The sequence below is a fragment of the Eschrichtius robustus genome, chromosome 4 (genome assembly GCF_028021215.1).
Source record: "Eschrichtius robustus isolate mEscRob2 chromosome 4, mEscRob2.pri, whole genome shotgun sequence".
Classification (NCBI taxonomy): Eukaryota; Metazoa; Chordata; class Mammalia; order Artiodactyla; family Eschrichtiidae; genus Eschrichtius; species Eschrichtius robustus.
Genome location: NC_090827.1, coordinates 55,999,435 through 56,020,974, shown reverse-complemented (window position 1 = coordinate 56,020,974; position 21,540 = coordinate 55,999,435). Strand labels below are relative to the sequence as shown.

The following is a 21,540-nucleotide window of genomic DNA, read 5'->3' as shown; positions in this document are numbered from 1 at the left end:
CGACAAGCCCCCTGTCTGATGCTTTTACAGCAGAAACACATTACAGGTGCCAAACTCTAAGCCTTAGGAACTTTCGTAATGGACTCAGGTTCCAGAAGCTTCACTTTTTGGGGATTTATGTTATCTTTTCTTGATTCAAAAAGAATAAATTACAACTGATTTCCATATAAAGACAGATGACACTTTTGTGTCAGTTTTGTCTTTATACTGTACACTATAATTAGACCAGAATAACTTTAATTATACTAGCTAGACACATTTTTAAAATTGGTCTCAGCTGGTATACAAGAATAATACATAATTGAGACCTTAAAATTATGTCATGTCTACTGCACCCTAGGAAAAAAAAATTTTTTAAACCTATATTTAGATTATACTGAGAAAGGTGTTATTTCTTTAGGGGAAGCAGTTAGTATGAATTTGATTTTTTTCTACTCATTTACCTATATTCTGAAATTTCCACACTTCTTCCTTTTTAATATTAATATCCAAATACATTGACCATCCATGTAATAACTTTCTTCACAGAGAAGGACTGTGTGAAGATATTATTCTGTGATATAGTTTGGTATAACAATTATTTTTTTATCGTGTGGTAGAAAGGTATAATTTTTTTTCTGATTCAACCAATTCTATGGAATAGATGGTCCCGTAAAAGCAATTTTTTGTTTTGATTTGTTTTCTGTCTAATGTAATAAACAAAATAAGGAAGAAACTTTTGCAGTAAGAACTTAGTTGTATAAACCTTGTAATGACTCTATCCTGTATCAAGTAGGTGTTGTCTTCAGATTCCCTTTATCTCTTCAATTCTAATCAGCTCTATTGACTATCTAAAGTAAATTTACTGGAAAAACAATACGGTGACACACACACACACTGATATACTAGAGCCAGTCCCCTCTTGCCAACTTAAGGACATCTCTCCAGGCACCCTCTCTTCTTTCAACATAAACTTTTCTCTCACTATTAGGTCATTCCTGTCAGTGGAAAATTTTACTGTAATTTTTCTCATCTCATAAATCCCAATCTTTAGTCCATATTTCACTCTAGATATCATACCATCTCTCTGTTTCTCTTTACAGCAAAACTACTTGAGATAGTTATTTATGCTTTCTGCATCCAAGTCTTCTCCTCTTATTATTTCTCACCTTAGAAAAAATTGTATTCAGATTTACTGATTAGCATCATGTAGTGTACAAAATCTGTTCTATTCTTTTATGATTTCTTGAGCCAGTGAGTTTTATATAATTTTTCCATTTAATATTATTAAAACCTTTTTGCTTTCTATCATCTTAAAAACATGGCTATTAAGTAGTCTCCCTTTTTAAAATTCCCAATGAAAAGATACTTAAATGTGACATTTCACTTTTTAAAAAATTCATGGGGTATTTTGTACCTACCTTTGTGACATGATAATTACCATTTTATCTTGGAGGGACTATATTCACTAGCAAGAAAGATAGTTTATTAGCAATGCTCTCTGGTATGGTCTTACTGCAGGATGCTATGACTTGAAACACATACCAGTGTTTTTGCTGTCATAAAGTTGCAATGCTTTTCTTCTTGAACCTGCTCTACCAGGCTTCCTTCCATCCCCACCTCTCTCCACTTAATCTACTCTTGCTCAGGTCACCACTGATCTCCATGTTGTTTTTTCCAATGGCTGATCCTCAGTCCTGGTCTGACAGAGACAATCACGTTATTCTTCTTGAAACAACATCTCCGCTTGGTTTCTAAGACTCTTTCAGGGCACCATATTCCTCTAGTTTCCTTCCTACCTCATTGGTCATTCCTGCTCAGTCTCACTGACTGGTTACTTTTAATATTCCATAATTATAAATGCTTGAGTATTCTAGAGCTAAGATCTTGACCTCTTCTTATCCACTTACATGTTGTTACTTCCAGACTTCTCCCATAAACTCCAGACTTTTATATTCAGATGCCTATTGGACATCTCTACTTAGATGTCTACCAGGCAACTTAAATTTACTGTGTCCAAAGCTGAACTTCTGACCTCTCACTCCATCTCCAAACCTTCTTTTCCCACAGGCTTTCCCATATCAGGAAGTGGAAGATCCATCCATCCAGCTGCTCAGACCAAAAAATATTTGAGTTACCTTGATGCTTCTCTTCCTACCTCACCCCAAATCAAATCTGTCAGCAAATCATGTAAGATCTACCTCTACAATATATCCAGAATTGAATCATTACTCACTAACTCCACTACTACCTTTCTGGTCTACACACCACCATTTCTAGCCTGGAATATATATAACATACAATAGCCTCTTAACTGGTCTGCTTGATTCTGTGCCCTTCCTGCTTCCCCACCACTTTCTTTTCTCAACTCAATAGTCAGAATGATCATATTAATTTAGATCAGTTTAGTTCTCTACCCCAAACTTTCAGTACATATTCTTTTCCTTCACTGTACAAGCCAAAGTCTGCATGATGGCTTACAAAGCCCTACCCAAACTGGCTTCTCTTCACCTTTCTGACCTTACTTCTTACCAGTCTCCCCATTACTTACTTCACAGAAGCCGCACTGACCTTAACGCAACTCCTAACTCAAGGACCCTGCTCTTGCTATTCCTGTTGCCTAGAACACTCTTCTTCCAGATCATACCCTTCCTCGTGAGTCATACCTTTACCTCCTTTGCACCTTTGCTTATGCATCACCTTCTCAGTGAGGCCAACCCTACCACCTACCATATGACTGAATATGTATTTACTTGCTTATGTGGTCATAGTCTATCTCCACATTGGAATATAAGCTCCAGGAGGATAGGGATTTTAGTCTAGTTTTCTCCCTGCTGATTTTCAAGTGCCTAGAACAGTGCCTGGCTGGGTTATAACAGTGCTTATTAAATGAATGAATGAATGAAACACAATGCAAATGTTCTCCATCTTCACCCTGTAATTTTATTCATTCTTCAAATCTTATTTTATACTTTACATCCTTTGGGAAGGCTTTATTTCCCCTCCTGCCCCCATGTCAAGAGTGAATTAGCTGCACCTCTTAGCTGCAGTCATTGCATCCTATACTAAGCCATATTTTTGCACCTTATCACCCTGCCTATTTTCATATGTGCCGTCATGGAGGGCAAATACCAGGTGTTTACCACTGCACATTCAGTAACTGTATCATAATAGGTATTCAAATAATTATTTGTTGAATAAATGAATCACATATATATTCTCTATTGGGATTCTACCAGTGTCGCAGAAACAGTATTTGTTGTACGTCTAATAATTATCTTTATTGTATGCTAAGATTTGTTTGATGCTTTCAAACTTCTTAAATGAATAGTACATGGGTACCTTTTGAATTAAATTTTAAAACATACTGTTGGCAACCTTGACAACTTGACTATTCATTAGTAAATGTTTTAAATAATACTCTCATTACTCTTTGATTAATTTTTAGACCGTATTTTCTCTCTCGGGGAATTGTTTTGATTTATTGCCCATTATCGGATTGAAATCCTAGATAAAATCCAAGTTCAGTGTCTTCAATAATCTTTATTAGTGTTAGGATCTGTTTTTATTTTATTTTATTTTTAAAATTTTATTGGAGTGTAGTTGATTTACCATGTGGTGTTAGTTTCAGGTGTACAGCAAAGTGATTCAGTTATACATATACATATGTTCATTCTTTTTCAGATTCTTTCCTCATATAGGTTATCACAGAATATAAAGTTTCCTGTGCTATACAGCAGGTCCTTGTTGGTTATCTATCTTATATATAGCAGTGTGTGTATATTAATCCCAAGCTCCTGATTTATGCCCCCCCACCCACATTCCCCTTTTGTAAGGGTAAAAACCATAAGTTTGTTTTTGATATCTGTAAGTCTGTTTCTGTTTTGTAAATAAGTTCGTTTGTATCATTTTTAAAATTAGATTCCACATATGAGTGATATCATATGATATTTGTCTTTCTCCGTCTGACTTACTCCACTTAGTATGATAACTTCTAGGTCCATCCGTGTTGCTGCAGATGGCATTATTTCATTCTATTTTTACGGCTGAGTAGTATTCCATTGTATATATATACCACATCTTCTTTATCCATTCCTCTGTTAATGGACATTTAGGTTGCTTCCATGTCTTGGCTATTGTAAATAGTGCTGCAATGAACACTAGGGTGCATGTACCTTTTCGAATTACGGTTTTCTCCGGATATATGCCTAGGAGTGGGATTGCTGGATCACATGGTAGTTCTGTTTTTAGTTTTTTAAGGAACCTCCATACTGTTCTTCATAGTGGCTGTACCAATTTACATTCCCACCAACAGTGTAGGAGGATTCCCTTTTCTCCACATCCTTTCCAGCATTTATTGTTCGTAGACTTTTTGATGATGGTCATTTTGACTGGTGTGAGGTGATACCTCAATGTAGTTTTGATTTGCATTCCTGTGATAATTTGTGATGCTGAGAATCTTTTCATGTGCTTTTTGGCCATCTGTATGTCTTTTTTTGAGATATGTCTATTTAGATCTTCTGCTCATTTTTTTTAAATTGGGTTATTTGTTTTTTTGATAGAGCTGCACGAGCTGTTTGTATATTTTGGAGATTAATCCCTTGTTGGTGGCTTCGTTTGCAAACATTTTCTCCCATTCTGTGGGTTCTCTTTTCGTTTTGTTTCGGGTTTCCTTTGCTGTATATGATCTGTATTTTAACATCTTGCTTCTCTTTGAAGGAAGGAAAGAGGTCAAATAAGTTGCTTTCGATGAATCTAACTTCTTATAACAGTTCCTTAAGAGCTAACTGGCTTCATTTAGAACTTAGGTGTAATAGTGAAAACCAAATGTTGACTATACTTTTGGTAAAGTTTAAAACAAAGTAAGAATTATTTTTATTTTATTCCTGACACCATATACAACAGAATATCATTTTAACAAAGTCCAGTTGTTTCACATTTTCAGATATTTTAAAAGTCTCATAAAGTCTCCAAATAGACCACCACACATTGCATAAATTTGTTGGAACGTTGATGGCCTGGAATAGCAATGTCAGTCCTACAGTCAGCACCATATGTATTGTTCAGAGATTAAACTTTATAATAAATTATCAAGATATTAAACATTTTGAAGCAACATGGGTATTTGGAAAAAAAATTTAGAAGGCGTCTTCATGTCTAGTCTTATTCCTTATTTAAGGAGGGGTAAAAATATATACTATATGTTAGAAGACCTTCATAAAATTGTTAAAATAAACTTGATTTGTAAATGCTTATAGTCACTTGGCTGTCTGAAAAATGTGTATAAATAAAGCTACCATTTCTAGATTATGTTGGGTACAGGAAATGTCATTTTACACTTTTATTCTAATTAATTATGTGATACACATGAAAAAATTAACCTAAGTGTAATCGTTTTAAGAAGGTATTATATGCAAGTTATATCCATTTTAAGAGTTAGGCTCAACAGTCCTTTATTAAAGATAAATAACTGTGAATCAACCTATAAACATTAAATGAAATCATTTGTAGCCGATAGTATTTTAAAGTATATTCCACTTTTCTTTCCCAGATTTTTGGTGGATCTTGGTCCATCTGCTATTCAGTATGCTGGGGAAGTCTTTATTCATTTCTCCAGAGAAGGGAATACTCAGAAAAAAGTTGAGAATAAAGGGAAAAGCAAGAGAATGTCTTGCTTCAGGAAGGTATAGGAATGGGGCTGGGGAGAAATTCAAAGGAGAATTGATAAAGGCTTTATCTCAATCTGGGGGATCCTTGAGAAAAGAGTCATGTACCCTGATTGCCTCCCTCTAATAGTCGAGCCCCAGGTGAAGATCAATAGAGATCTCAATTGAGATCCCAGAGCAGAGGAGACCTAGACCTTACCCTTATGGAAGGGCCTGGGACCTGGAGACCTGGCGAGTAGAGATGGCTACATAACACTTCTAAGCAGACTGGCCTGAGGTTAACCCATAGTTTTCCCATGGACCACCATTCTCTGCAGTGACTAAAAATCCTCAGGCAGCCAGAAGGGTCATGAAAATAAAGGAGAGAGTTTCTGGATAAGATCCAATGAATGAGAATTAGGTTTGACAGAATTGTAACTTCAGTAGACTGACTTCCAAGGACCAGACCACGGATTAGGTAAGATTCAGAACGTGTGAGCCTGGGCAGGTGTCACCAAGGAACACTCCCAACCCTATGTTTTAATACTACATTAGACCCTTGGCATGTAGACTCAATCCTAAGCAAAATAGCTGGAGTTTGGGCGAGTTCAGAAATTAAACTGTTATAGAAAAATAAAGGTTTTGTTTTCCCTTACAGCTGAATATGTGGGTAGAGCTTCATACCTACTTCAAACATCTCTTTTTTCAAAAATACTGAAAGTTTTAACTAATATGTATCCTTAACTCAATAGACAATCACAGTTCATATGATGACAGTGGAGAATTGCTTTCTTAGCTACATTTCAGGGGGCATTCGGCTGGTATACGGAGCTCTTTATACAGCTCTGATTGGCAAAAATATCTTCTACACAACTGTAGAATAGGGGTTGCCCTGACCTTGGGAACATTTGAGATCTATAAAAGAGGAGAATCCAGATACTCTCCATCATATATACAAAAGCACCATGGGTAAATAAGTTCCTATCTGTTGTGCTTAAGAATAAGTAAATAAAAGCCACCCTCAGAGATTTTCAGGTTTCCAGATCCAACACTGAGTAATTTCCAAGTTCATGGTGAATTGCCTCCTCTCCTCAGTGTTTATAGGTTTTCTCTGGAACACAGCTCTCCAGACACCAGAACAGGCCAAATGACAAGTTGCCAACAGAGCAATATGGGAAACGGTTGAGATTACATTTTAGACAGAGAACCACAAACTTCTAGAACTGGAGTCCAGCTCTAGAAGTTTAGCCTTTCTTGACTATAAATCTGGAAGATAACTTCCTGACCCCAGGTGTTTCCATGATGATCTTGGTGACTAATGAAGGGAATGAGGGAAGATGTTTAAACCACAGGATATGGTATGGTTGGAATTAAATACCTAATTATGGCTTATATAAATTAAATAATAAACACATTTGCTCATGTACTCTAAATATGTGAAATTATGTAATTTTTGTTTTAAACAACTTATAAAAAGTAACAGCATGGCACCCTTTATTTTTATTAGTCTATAGCATGCTAAAATATATTGTTAAATCTTGAATTTATGTGAAAGCATTTTAGAACAAGCTTGAGTAGAGGAGGCGGAATTAAATGTGAGTATTTATAGACAGTAGTACTCTGCACACAGAGGAAACAAAAAAGTTTTTTAAAATTTATTTGTTTGATTTATTTATTTTTGGCTGCATTGGATCTTCGTTGCTGTGCATGGGCTTTCTCTAGTTGCAGCGACCGGGGGCTACTCTTCTTTGTTGTGCATGGGCTTCTCATTGCGGTGGCTTGTCTTGTTGCAGAGCATGGGCTCTAGGTGCACAGGCTTCAGTAGTTGCAGCACGCGGGCTTCAGTAGTTGCAGCATGTGGGCTCAGTAGTTGTGGCACGTGGGCTCAGTAATTGTGGCTCGCGGGCTATAGAGCGCAGCCTCGGTAATTGTGGTGCGTGGGCTTAGTTACTCCACGGCATGTGGGATCTTCCCGGACCAGGGATCAAACCCGTTACCCCTGCATTGGCAGGTGGACTCTTTTTTTTTTTTTTTTTTAATAAATTTATTTATTTATTTTTGGCTATGTTGGGTCTTCGCTTCTGTGCGAGGGCTTTCTCTAGTTGCGGCGAGCGGGGGCCACTCTTCATTGCGGTGCTCGGGCCTCTCACTGTCGCGGCCTCTCTTGTTGCAGAGCACAGCTCCAGACACGCAGGCTCAGTAGTTGTGGCTCACGGGCCCAGTTGCTCCGCGGTATGTGGGATCTTCCCAGACCAGGGCTCGAACCCGTGTCCCCTGCATTGGCAGGCAGATTCTCAACCACTGCTGCCCCCAGGGAAGCCCGGCAGGTGGACTCTGAACCACTGTGCCACCAGGGAAGCCCGGAAACAAAGTTTTAAGATGTATTTGCTTTCACATGAAGTAGGCTTTTACTTAAAATGAAATGAAAGCTGAGTAAACACCAAATCTTTTGTTATGTGTGAATAAACACGTGTGAATGTGGCTTGTAGTCAAAAATATATTGTTATATACACTCATAGCAGTTTTCCTTAGTCAAACCTTCAATCTTGACCTTTAAGTGTGAACACTGGAACTCTATATTGTGATCTTATAAAGTTGCCTATTTCTGAAAAAAATAGTAACTAGCAACAGAATTTATTAGGCCATATACATCAGGGATACATAATTATTCTTTCTTCCCATAGAATTGACTATTACCAATGTTAGAATTAACTAATCAGCAACAGAAAATCACCATACATTTTGAAGATTGAACATTTTGTTTCATTGAGGTGAGTAATGATAAAGTTACCTAGAAAAAACATGGATTTATCACAAAACTGATTCCCTGATCATCCTCTGTCCTCTGACTTATCCTGCTTCCCTCACTGCTTTTCTCCTCTGAGCAGTCCCTTAACAGTACAAAAGTACCCGAATCCCTGACTCAGGCTTTGCTGCTAGGTGCCTCTGTCTGAGTCAATCACTGATTAGGACAGGGACCATTTATTACTCATCTCTGCCTCTCCACCACCTTGCACAGTTCTTGACACATTATAGGTGTTCTATAATGTTTGAATGAAAGGCCTTTCTAGGATGGTTTATTTTAGTGGTAAATTTCTTTTAATTTAGTATCGCCCAAGACATAATTGTGGAGGGTATAAATTAATCTTCCTTCATAGATATATACTTCCCTCTAGCTTCCTGGTGTGGTCTTTCCAGTAAGGGCCTCAGCTCTAGACCATCTCTGACTCCAATCTCAGACTTCTAAAATGTTTATTTCTTTGATTGCCTATTTTAAACTCAGTTTCTTTGGAAACGTTTTGAATTCATAGAATATTAGAATGAGAGAAGCCTTACAGAATATCCAGAAAGGAAATTGTAAAAGAAAAAATCTCAGATGTTCAGGAAGCAAGAAGAAAAGAAACAATGAAAAGATCAGAGGTGTGGTTACATATAATGGGCTATCCTTTTTCTCCTGTGCTTTATAAATCCTATTCTGATGATCATAACAAAATTATAAATTATCAGATGTAACCATCTGGTACACAAGACAATGATATTTAAAAGTGAGGAAAGTAAAGGGACTTAAATGGAAGTGAAGTGTCCACACTTAAATAGGAGTGGTAAAAATGATGATACCAGTAAAGCATTATAAGCCACATGTGTATACTGTAATTCTCTGAGCAACACTATGAAAACTATGCAAAGAGATACAGTCAAAAACACTATAAATCAATCAAGCTGGAATCCTAAAAAATATTCAGTTAACCCACAGAAAGGCAAGAAAAGAGAAACAGAAGAATGAGTTCCAGGAGAAAGAAACAGAAAAAAATTTAATAAAAACGGAAGACTTAAGTTCTAGAGCATTGATACCTCAATGATACCAATCAAAATATACCAATCAAAAGACAAATTGGCAGAGTGGCTTAAAAAAATGACACAACCATGTGCTGTTTCAAATTCAATGACATAGTTAGGTTGAAAGTAAAAGACAGAAAAAGGTATACATGAAAATATTAACTTAAAAAATGCAGGATTGCAGTGGTTGAGAGCCTGCCTGCCAATTCAGGGGACATGGGTTCGAGCCCTGGTCTGGGAAGATCCCACATGCCACAGAGCAGCTGGGCCTGTGCACCACAGCTGCTGAGCCTGCGCTCTGGAGCCTGTGAGCCGCAACTACTGAGGCTGTGTGCTACAGTTGCTGAAGCCCACGTGCCTAGAGCCTGTGCTCTGCAACAAGAAAAGCCACCTCAATGAGAAGCCCGCACACCGCAACAAAGAGTAGCCCCCACTTGCCGTAACTAGAGAAAGCCTGCCAGCAGCAACGAAGACCCATAGAAGGTAACTGGGTAAATTTGATTTCATCCAAATTTAAAACTTTTGCTATGTGAAAGTCTATGTCAAAAGGATGAAAAAAGCTACAGATTGGGAGGAAATATTTGCAGGCTGTTTATCAAGAGAAGACTAAAATGTAGCGTATATAAGGAACTCTCAAAACTCAACAGTAAAATATAGTCTAAACAGAAAATGGAAAATCAACATGAAGAGGCATTTCAATGAAAAGGATATACAGATGGCTAATAAGCACATGGAAATATGTTCAGCATCAAAGAAACACAAATTAAAACCTCCGTGAGTTTTTACTGCACAGCTATCAGAAGGGCAAAAGCGAAAAAAAAAATAGTGACCATACCAAGTGCTCGAGAGGATGTGGAGAAACTAGGTCTGTCACTGGTGGAAATGTAAAATGGTACAGCCTCTTTGGAAAATAAATCGGCAGTTTCTTATAAAACTAGACATGCAATTGCCATATGATCCAGTAATTATACTCCTAGGCATTTATCCCAGAGAAATGAAAACTTATGGTCACTTAAACTCCTGTACAATGTTCATAGCAGCTTTCTTTGGAATAGCCGACAGCTGAAATGACCCCCAATGCCCTTCAACAGATAAATGGTTAAACAAACTGTGGTACATGTATATCGTGGACTACTACTCAGCAATAAAAAGAAAGGACCTGATTCATACAACAAATTGGGTGAATCTCCAGGGAATTACGCTGAGTGAAAAACAGCCAATCACCAAAAGTTACATACCTTGATTCCATTTATAGAGCATTTAAAAAAACTGAAGTGTAGTTGATGTACAATATTATGTTACAGATGTATGATATAGTGATTCAAAATTTTAAAGGTTATATTCCATTTATAGTTATTATAAACTATTGGCTATATTCTCTGTGTTATACAATATATCCTTGTAGTTTATTATATACATAATAGTTTGTACCTCTTAATCCCCTACCCCTATATTGCCCCTCTCCCCTGCGCTCTTGCCACTGGTAATCAATAGCTTGTTCTCTATATCTGTAAGTCTGCTTCTTTTTTGTTATAGTTACTAGTTTGTTGTATTTTTTAGATTCCACATATAAGTGATATCATAGAGTTTTTGTCTTTCTCTGTCTGACTTATTTCACTTAGCGTAATACCCTCCAAGTTATAGCATTTCTTAAGTGACAAAATTTTAGAAATGTAGGACAGATTAGTGGATATCAGAGGTTAGGAACAAGGGAAGGTTGGAGGTGGGAGGGAGATGAATGTGGTTACAAAAGGGCAACAGGAGGGATTCTTATGGTGATGGAACTCAGTATCTTGGCTAGGTGGTACATACAGGAAGCTACACATATGATAAAATTGTATACTACCAAATCCACACACACATACCTGAGTACAAATAAAATGGGAAAATTGAATAATATTGGTGGATTGTATCAATATTGATATTCTGATTAGGATATTATACTATAATGGTATTACAGTACCATGCTACCATTGCGGGAAACTGGAAAACGTGTACAAGGGATCTTTCTGTATTACATCTCTTAACTGCATGTGAATCTACAATTTTCTCAAGTGAAAAATCAATAATTAATAAAAAGGTATCTCAATAATAAGCCAGAAGAAATTCAAAGAATGGCAACTTTAATTATAAATTTAAATATTTTTGTTTAAAGTCTTATTCAGTATAAGGGCAGTATTAATGTCTAATTTATTAATTGCCTATAGAGTTCATTTTTCATGTGGGAACTTTATGTTCACACTTCGTTATAAGATAGTTATTCATGTACAGCCAGTTCTCAGATATAAAATACATTGGAGGGGGGGACCTTCAAGATGGCGGAGGAGTAAGACATGGAGATCAGCTTCCTCCTCACAAATACATCAAAAATGCATCTACATGTGGGACAACTCCTGCAGAACACCGACTGAACGCTGGCAGAAGACCTCAGACTTCCCAAAAGGCAAGAAACTCCCCACGTACCTGGGTAGGGCAAAAGAAAAAAGAAAAAAAACAGAGACAAAAGAATAGGGTCGGGACCTGCACCAGTGGGAGGGAGCTGTGAAGGAGGAAAGGTTTCCACACACTAGGAAGCCCCTTCACTGGCGGAGATGGGGGGTAGTGGGGTGGGGGGGAAGCTTCAGAGCCACAGAGGAGAGTGCAGCCACAGGGGTGCGGAGTGCAAAGCGGAGAGATTCCCGCACAGAGGCTCGGCGCCGACCAGCACTCACCAGCCTGAGAGGCTTGTCTGCTCACCCACTGGGACGGGTGGGGTCTGGGAGCAGAGGCTTGGGCTTCGGAGGTCAGATCCCAGGGAGAGGACTGGGGTTGGCTGTGTGAAGGCAGCCTGAGGGGGCCAGTGCGCCACAGCTAGCTGGGAGGGAGTCCGGGAAAAAGTCTGGAGCTGCCGAAGAGGCAAGAGACCATTGTTTCGGGGTGCACGAGGAGAGGGGATTCCTTTCCTGTGTGCCCACAGAAGGCAGAGCACTGCCTACGCAAGCTCCAGAGATGGGTGCGAGCCCTGGCTATCAGCTCAGACTCCAGATATGGACATGAAACGCTAATGCTGCTGCAGCAGCCACCAAGAATCCTCTGTGCAATCACAGGTCACTATCCACACAACCCCTCCCACTCCCTGGGAACCTATGCAGCCCGCCACTGCTAGGGTCCCGTGATCCAGGGACAGCTTCCCCAGGAGAACACATGGCACACCTCAGGCTGTTGCAATGTCATGCTGGCCTCTGCCGCTGCAGGCTCACCCCGCATTCCAATTATGACTACTGTACCCCTCCCCACCCCCAGCCTGAGAGAGCAAGAGTGCCCTAATCAGCCGCTGCTCTAACCCCCTCCTGTCTGGGCGGGGAACACATGCCTGAGGGTGACCTACACGCACAGGCGGGTCCAAATCCAAAGCTGAACCCCAGGAGCTGTGCAAACAAAGAAGAGAAGGGGAAATCTCTCTATGCAGCCTCAGGAGCAGCGGATTAAATCCCCACAATCAACTTGACGTACCCTGCATCTGTGGAATACCTGAATAGACAATGAATCAACCTAAAATTGAGGTGGTGGACTTTGGGAGCAACTGTAGACTTGGGGTTTGCTGTCTGTGACTAATTTGTTTTAATTATGTTTATCTTAGTTTAGTTTTTAACGTTTGTTATCATTCGTGGATTTGTTTATTGGTTTGGTTGCTCCCCTTGTTTTTTATTATTATTTTTTTAATTTTAGTAATTTATTATTTATTAAAAAAAATTTTTGTTGTTATTATTTTTTTCTTTCTTTTTTTCTCCCTTTTCTTCTGAGCCATGTGGCTGACAGGATCTTGGTGCTCCAGGCTGGTGTCAGGCCTGAGCCTCCGAGGTGGGAAAGCTGAGTTCAGGACATTGGTCCACCAGAGACCTCTTGGCCCATGTAATATCAATCGATGAGAGCTCTCCCAGAGATCTCCATCTCAATGTTAAGACCCAGCTCCACCCAAAGGCCAGCAAGCTCCAGTGCTGCACGCCCCATACCAAACAACTAGCAAGACAGGAACACAACCCTACCCATTAGCAGAGAGGCTGCCTAAAATCATATTAAGTTCACAGACACCCCAAAACACACCACCTGACACGGCCCTGCCTACCAGAAAGACAAGATACAGCCCCACCCACCAGAACACAGGCACCAGTTCCCTCTACTAGGAAGCCTACACAAGACACTGAACCATCCTCACCCACTGGGGGCAGACACCAAAAACAATTGGAACTATGAATCTGCAGCCTGCAAAAGAGACCCCAAACACAGTAAGTTAAACAAAATGAGAAGACAGAGAAATATGCAGCAGATGAAGGAGCAAGGTAAAAACACACCAGACCAGACAAATGAAGAGGAAATAGGCAATCTACCTGAAAAAAATTCAGAGTAATGATAGTAAAGATGATCCAAAATCTTGGAAATAGGATGAAGAGAATACAAGAAATGTTTAACAAGAACCAAGAAGAACCAAAGAGCAAACAAATGATGATGAACAACACAATAAATGAAATTAAAAATTGTCTACAAGGAATCAATAGCAGCATAACTGAGGCAGAAGAATGGATAAGTGACCTGGAAGATAAAATAGTGGAAATAACTACTGCAGAGCAGAATAAAGAAAAAAGAATGAAAAGAATTGAGGACAGTTTCAGAGACCTCTGGGACAAGATTAAATGCACCAACATTCGAATTATAGGGGTCACAGAAGAAGATGAGAAAATAGAAAGGGTCTGAGAAAATATTTGAAAAGATTATAGTTGAAAACTTCCCTAACATGGGAAAGGAAATAGTCAATCAGGTCCAGGAAGCGCAGAGAGTCTCATACAGGATAAATCCAAGGAGAAACATGCCAAGACACATATTAACCAAACTATCAAAAATTAAATACTAAGAAAAAATATTAAAAGCAGCAAGGGAAAAGTAACAAATAACATACAAGGGACTCTCCAAAGGTTAACAGCTGATCTTTCAGCAGAAACTCTGCAAGCCAGAAGGGAGTGGCAGGATATATTTAAAGTGATGAAAGGGAAAAACCTACAACCAATATTACTCTACCCAGCAAGGATCTCCTTCAGATTTGATGGAGAAATTAAAACCTTTACAGATAAGCAAAAGTTAAGAGAATTCAGCACCACCAAACCAGCCTTACAACAAATGCTAAAGGAACTTCTCTAGGCAGGAAACACAAGAGAAGGAAAAGACCTACAATAAGAAACCCAAAACAATTAAGAAAATGGTAATAGGAACATACATATCAATAATTACCTTAAATGTAAACGGATTCAATGCTCCAACCAAAAGACATAGACTGGCTGAATGGATACAAAAACAAGACCTGTATATGTGCTGTCTACAAGAGACCCACTTCAGACCTAGAGACAAATGCAGACTGAAAGTGAGGGGGTGGAAAAAGATACTCCACGCAAATGGAAATCAAAAGAAAGCTGGAGTAGCAATTCTCATATCAGACAAAATAGACTTTAAAATAAAGACTATTACAAGAGACAAAGAAGGACACTACATAATGATCAAGGGATCAATCCAAGAAGAAGATATAACAATTGTACATATTTACACACCCAACATAGGAGCACCTCAATACATAAGGCAAATGCTAACAGCCATAAAAGGGAAACTTAACAGTGACACAATAATAGTAGGGGACTTTAACGCCCCACTTTCACCAATTGACAGATCATCCAAAATAAAAATAAATAAGGAAACAGGCTTTAAATGACACATTAGACAAGATGAAAAAGAAATGAAGAAAACAATAGCAAAGATCAATAAAACCAAAACCTGTTTTTTTGAGAAGATAAACACAATTGATATAACATTAGCCAGACTCATCAAGAAAAATAGGGAGAAGACTCAAATCAATAGAAATAGAAATGAAAAAGGAGAAGTAGCAACTGAAACTGCAGAAATACAAAGGATCATGAAAGATTACTACAAGGTACTATATGCCAATAAAATGGACAACCTGGAAGAAATGGACAAATTCTTAGAAAAGCACAGCCTTCCGAGACTGAACCAGGAAGAAATAGAAAATATAAACAGACCAATCACAAGCGTGAAATTCAGACTGTGATTAAAAATCTTCCAACAAACAAAAACCCAGGACCAGATGGCTTCACAGGCGAATTGTATCAAACATTTAGAGAAGAGCTAACACCTATCCTTCTCAAACTCTTCCAAAATATAGCAGAGGGAGGAACGCTCCCAAACTCATTCTATGAGGCCACCATCACCCTGATACCAAAACCAGACAAAGATGTCACCAAAAAAGGAAACTACAGGCGAGTATCACTGATGAACATAGATGTAAAAATCCTCAACAAAATACTAAGAAACAGAATCCAACAGCACATTAAAAGGATCATACACCATGATCAAGTGGGGTTTATTCCAGGAATGCAAGGATTCTTCAATATATGCAAATCAATCAACGTGATACACCATATTAACAAATTGAAGGAGAAAAACCATATGATCATCTCAGTAGATGCAGAGAAAGCTTTTGACAAAATTCAACACCCATTTATGATAAAACCCTGCAGAAAGTAGGCACAGAGGGAACTTTCCTCAACATAATAAAGGCCATATATGACAAACCCACAGCCAACATTGTCCTCAATGGTGAAAAATTGAAACCATTTCCTCTAAGATCAGGAACAAGACAAGGTTGCCCACTCTCACCACTATTATTCAACATAGTTTTGGAAGTGTTAGCCACAGCAATCAGAGAAGAAAATGAAATAAAAGGAATCCAAATCGGAAAAGAAGAAGTAAAGCTGTCACTGTTTGCAGATGACATGATACTATACATAGAGAATCCTAAAGATGCTACCAGAAAACTACTAGAGCTAATCAATGGATTTGGTAAAGTAGCAGGATACAAAATTAATGCACAGAAATCTCTTGCCTTCCTATACACTAATGATGAAAAATCTGAAAGTGAAATTAAGAAAACACTCCCGTTTACCATTGCAACAAAAAGAATAAAATATCTAGGAATAAACCTACCTAAGGAGACAAAAGACCCATATGCAGAAAATTATAAGACACTGATGAAAGAAATTAAAGATGATACAAATAGATGGAGAGATATACCATGTTCTTGGATTGGAAGAATCAACATTGTGGGGGCTTCCCTGGTGGTGCAGTGGTTGAGAATCTGCCTGCCAATGCAGGGGACAGAGGTTTGAGCCCTGGTCTGGGAAGATCCCACATGCCGCGGAGCAACTGGGCCCGTGAGCTACAACTGCTGAGCCTGCGCGTCTGGAGCCTGTGCTCTGCAACAGGAGAGGCCGCAACAGTGAGAGGCCCGCGCACCGCGATGAGGAGTGGCCCCCGCTTGCCGCAACCAGAGAAAGCCCTCGCACAGAAACAAAGACCCAACACAGCCAAAAATAAATAAATAAATAAATTTAAAAAAAAAAAAAAAAAAGAATCAACATTGTGAAAATGACTCTACTACCCAAAGCAATCTACAGATTCAATGCAATCCCTATCAAACCACCGCTGGCATTTTTCACAGAACTAGAACAAAAAATTTCACAATTTGTATGGAAACACAAAAGACCCCGAATAGCCAAAACAATCTTGAGAAAGTAAAACACAGCTGGAGGAATCAGACTCCTGGACTTCAGACTATACTACAAAGCTACAGTAATCAAGACAGTATTGTACTGGCACAAAAACAGAAATATAGATCAATGGAACAGGATAGAAAGCCCAGAGATAAATCCACACACACGGTCACCTTTTCTTTGATAAAGAAGGCAAGAATGTACAATGGAGGGAAGACAGCCTCTTCAGTATGTGGTGCTGGGAAAACTGGACAGCTACATGTAAAAGAATGAAATTAGAATACTTCCTAACACTATACATACAAATAAACTCAAAATGGATTAATGACCTAAATGTAAGGCCAGATACTTTCAGACTCTTAGAGGAAAACATAGGAAGAACACTCTCTGACATAAATCGCAGCAAGATCCTTTTTGACCCACCTCCTAGAGAAATGGAAATAAAAAGAAAAATAAACAAATGGGACCTAATGAAACTTAAAATCTTTTGCACAGCAAAGGAAACCATAAACAAAAAGACAACACTCAGAATGGAAGAAAATATTTGCAAATGAAGCAACTGACAAAGGATTAATCTCCAAAATACGCAAGCAGCTCATGCAGCTCAATATCAAAAAAATAAACAACCCAATCCAAAAATGGGCAGAAGACCTAAACAATCATTTCTCCAAAGAAGATGTGCAGATTGCCAACAAACACATGAAAGGATGCTCAACATCACTAATCATTAGAGAAATGTAAATCAAAACTACAATGAGGTATCACCTCACACTGGTCAGAATGGCCATCATCAAAAAATCTACAAACATTAAATGCTGGAGAGGGTGTGGAGAAAAGGGAACCCTCTTGCATTTTTGGTGGGAATGTAAATTGATACAGCCACTATGGAGAATAGTATGGAGGTTCCTTAAAAAACTAAAAATAGAACTACCATACGACCCAGCAATCCCACTACTGGGCACATACCCTGAGAAAACCATAATTCAAAAGGAGACATGTACCACAATGTGCATTGCAACACTGTTTACAATAGCCAGGACATGGAAGCAACCTAAGTGTCCATCGACAGATGAATGGATAAAGAAGATGTGGCAAATATATGCAATGGAATATTACTCAGCTATAAAAAGAAACGAAATTGAGCTATTTGTAATGAGGAGGATGGACCTAGAGTCCGTCATACAGAGTGAAGTAAGTCAGAAAGAGAAAAAGAAATACCATATGCTAACACATATATATGGAATCTGAAAAAAAAATGTTTGTGATGAATCTAGGGACAGGACAGGAATAAAGACACAGACATAGAGAATGGACTTGAAGACACGGGGAGGGGGAAGTTAAGCTGGGATGAAGTGAGAAAGTAGCATTGACATATATACACTACTAAATGTAAAATAGATAGCTAATGGGAAGCAGCTGCATAGCACAGGGAGATCAGCTTGGTGCTTTGTGACCACCTAGAGGGCTGGGATAGGGAGGGTAGGAGGGAGAGGCAAGAAGGAGTGGATATGGGGATATATGTATACATATAGCTGATTCAGTTTGTTATACAGCAGAAACTAACACACCATTGTAAAGCAATTATACTCCAATAGAGATGTTAAAAAAAAAAAAAAGACACATACACCCTAATATTCGTTGCAGCACTGTTTATAATCGCCAAGTCATGGAAGCAACCTAAATGCCCATCGACAGTCAAATGGATAAAGAAAATGTGGTACATATACACAATGGAATATTACTCAGCCATAAAAAAGGAACGATGTTGGGTCATTTGTAGTGTCATGGAAGGACCTAGAGACTATCATACAGAGTGAAGTAAGCCAGAAAGAGAAAAATAAATATCACTTATTAATGCATATGTGTGGAATCTAGAAAAATGGTACAGATGAACTGGTTTGCAAGGCAGAAATAGAGACACAGATGTAGAGAACACACATATGGACACCAAGGGGGGAAAGCGGGGGTGGTTGGTGGTGGTGGTGGGATGAATTGTGAGATTGGGATTGACATATATACACTAATACATATAAAATACATAACTAATAAGAACCTGCTGTATAAAAAATAAATAAAATTCAAAAAAATAATAAAATATATTGGATATTTTTATAATTATAAAATTCCTTGATGAAATGGACCTGCTGATACTTTTTAAATGTGTGTCCTATTCTATTTTTTTTTTCCTTCCTGACACCAACCAAATGTCCTACAACTTTATTCTGATATTAACTATATGTAATTAGTGTCAGTCTCCTCGGGTTTATGGACTCAGTCCCAAGATTTTCTCCACTTCAGACACCAGTTGCAAGTGAGGTGTGCAGGAGACCCACATTTCTGCATGGTTGAGTACAAATTCAGGGGTTCCTATGACCTCCCCTCAGGTTTGATATTTCACTAGGACAATTCACAGAACTCAGGAAAATTATAGCCAGATGGAAGAGATGCACAGGGAAAGGTATGGGGGGAGGGGTGTGTGTGTGCAGAGCTTCCATGCCCCCTCAGACCACACCATCCTCCCAGCACCTCAATGTGTTCACCAACCCAGAAGCTCTCTAAACTACGTCATTTAGGGATTTTTATGGAGGTTCCATCATGCAGGCATGATTGATTAAATCGGCTGTTGGTGATAAAACTCAACCTCTAGCCTCTTTCCGCTCCCTGGAGTTCTGCGGGTGGGGCTGAAAGTTCCAGCCCTCTAATCACATGGTTGGTTCTTCTGGCAGCCAGCCCCCATCCTGAAGCTAAGATCATGGTTGCTCAAGTTGGACTGAGTTCAAGTCCCGCTTCACTTATCTGTATGTTATCTTGGGCAATCTACTTAACCTCTGTGCCTCTCCGTAACTATAGTAGAAGTACCTACTTCATGAATAAACTAAGTACGTATAAAATGATTAGAACTGAGGACACATAGGAAGCATTCTATTGATGTTGGTGATTGTTACTTTTGACATGAAATACAGATGCCCATAGCATTTGATAATTTATGTTTGAGTATATTACAGCTATAGTCAATACTGATTTGTAAATGATTTTTCCTGAATTGATAAAATGATTAATGTCTTAATTTGGCTAATATTTTCTATGAAGAAATAAAATAATGGTTTAATATAACTAATATATTGAAGTATTCAAAACTACCAGTTCATATTTTTACACTAAAGTGAATAGACTGATATTTTAATATCTGGTTTTTGGTAAGTCAGTAGTTACTAACAATGAAGTGAGTGGCTACGGATGTGATAATGAAATTAGTCATTGTGCAGCACTTAGGGTGTATTTCTTTTTCTTGAATTTATTAAATACCGAAATCTTCAGACAAACCATATTGCAACATTTATAAAGCTACTGACCCCAGGCCCATCATATGACCTAAAGATTGACTGAAGAGAATCTTTATATATCTTAATGGTATGTCCAATAACTGTAGTCAAACCAAGCATAAAATAACAGGTCCTTTTCTCTTTAAAGTTATATTAACTCAGGGATTGCCTTAATGCTAATTTGTTTTAGGATCATTGTAAGGATTACTACACTGAGGCTAAGAATTTATATGAAATCCTGAGAGATTCATAGAGGCCTAGAAGTTGATTTTTTAAAAATTCTTAAGTTTAATTATTGATCAACATATATAAGTTTTTTTTTTTTTTAAGAGAGTGTCCCCTCAGCCCCCTTCAGTTTTTTTAGGACCTGGGACAAACCAAATTGTTCAGCTCTAACTCCCAACACTTTTATATGTGTGAAATCAGATTAAAATGAAGATGAAGTACAACCATAGAAGAGGAAAATAATAAAAAGGTCAATTCTGTTTGGTAGAGATGGCAGGCACACATTTTACACACTATATACTAGTACCTTGGGAGTTTTTTATGTATGTATAAAATAGAGCACATTTTTTCCCATCAGCCATCTCCCTGATTGATTACCTCGATATCTACTAATTGGAAGAAAATAGGAGAAAGTGATGCAACTTGCTATGCTAGGAAGAGCTGTGTCTTGCAAGAGAAAATAGTACTCAACTTCTAACGAACAACTTATAGAGCAGCAGTATGCTTATGGACCACACATGGAGAACAGCTCCAAATGGCACTACTCAGTATAGTGACACATATTTTGGACCCAGATGAGGATGCAGTCCTCAAGGCTTTTATTGAGTAAGTTATACATTATATGTGTGAGCTGACCAACAAGACAACTAGAGCCATTTAGTAGTGGGGTACTATAGGATAGAAGCTACCAGTTAAACTCAAGAGATCAGACTGCCTCAGTTCAAATACCCAGCTCTACTGTTCAGCAGCTGTGGGGCTTTGTGTAAGTTGCTTAACTTCTTACTGTCTCTGTATTCTCATCTGAAACATGGGAATAATAATAACTACCTAATGGAGTTATTATAAGGAGTTAAGTATTATTCTTAGAACAATGCCTAGTACTTAATAATCACTCAATAAATGCTGACTATTTTTTTTTTAAACATCTTTATTGAAGTATAA

General features: G+C 38.3%; 1 protein-coding gene across 2 annotated transcripts in view; it reads left to right on the top strand.

Annotated features, from left to right (window-relative positions):
* Positions 1-21,540, top strand: part of CFAP299 (cilia and flagella associated protein 299) — a 612,278-nt gene that overhangs the window by 143,915 nt on the left and 446,823 nt on the right. The window lies entirely within an intron of this gene.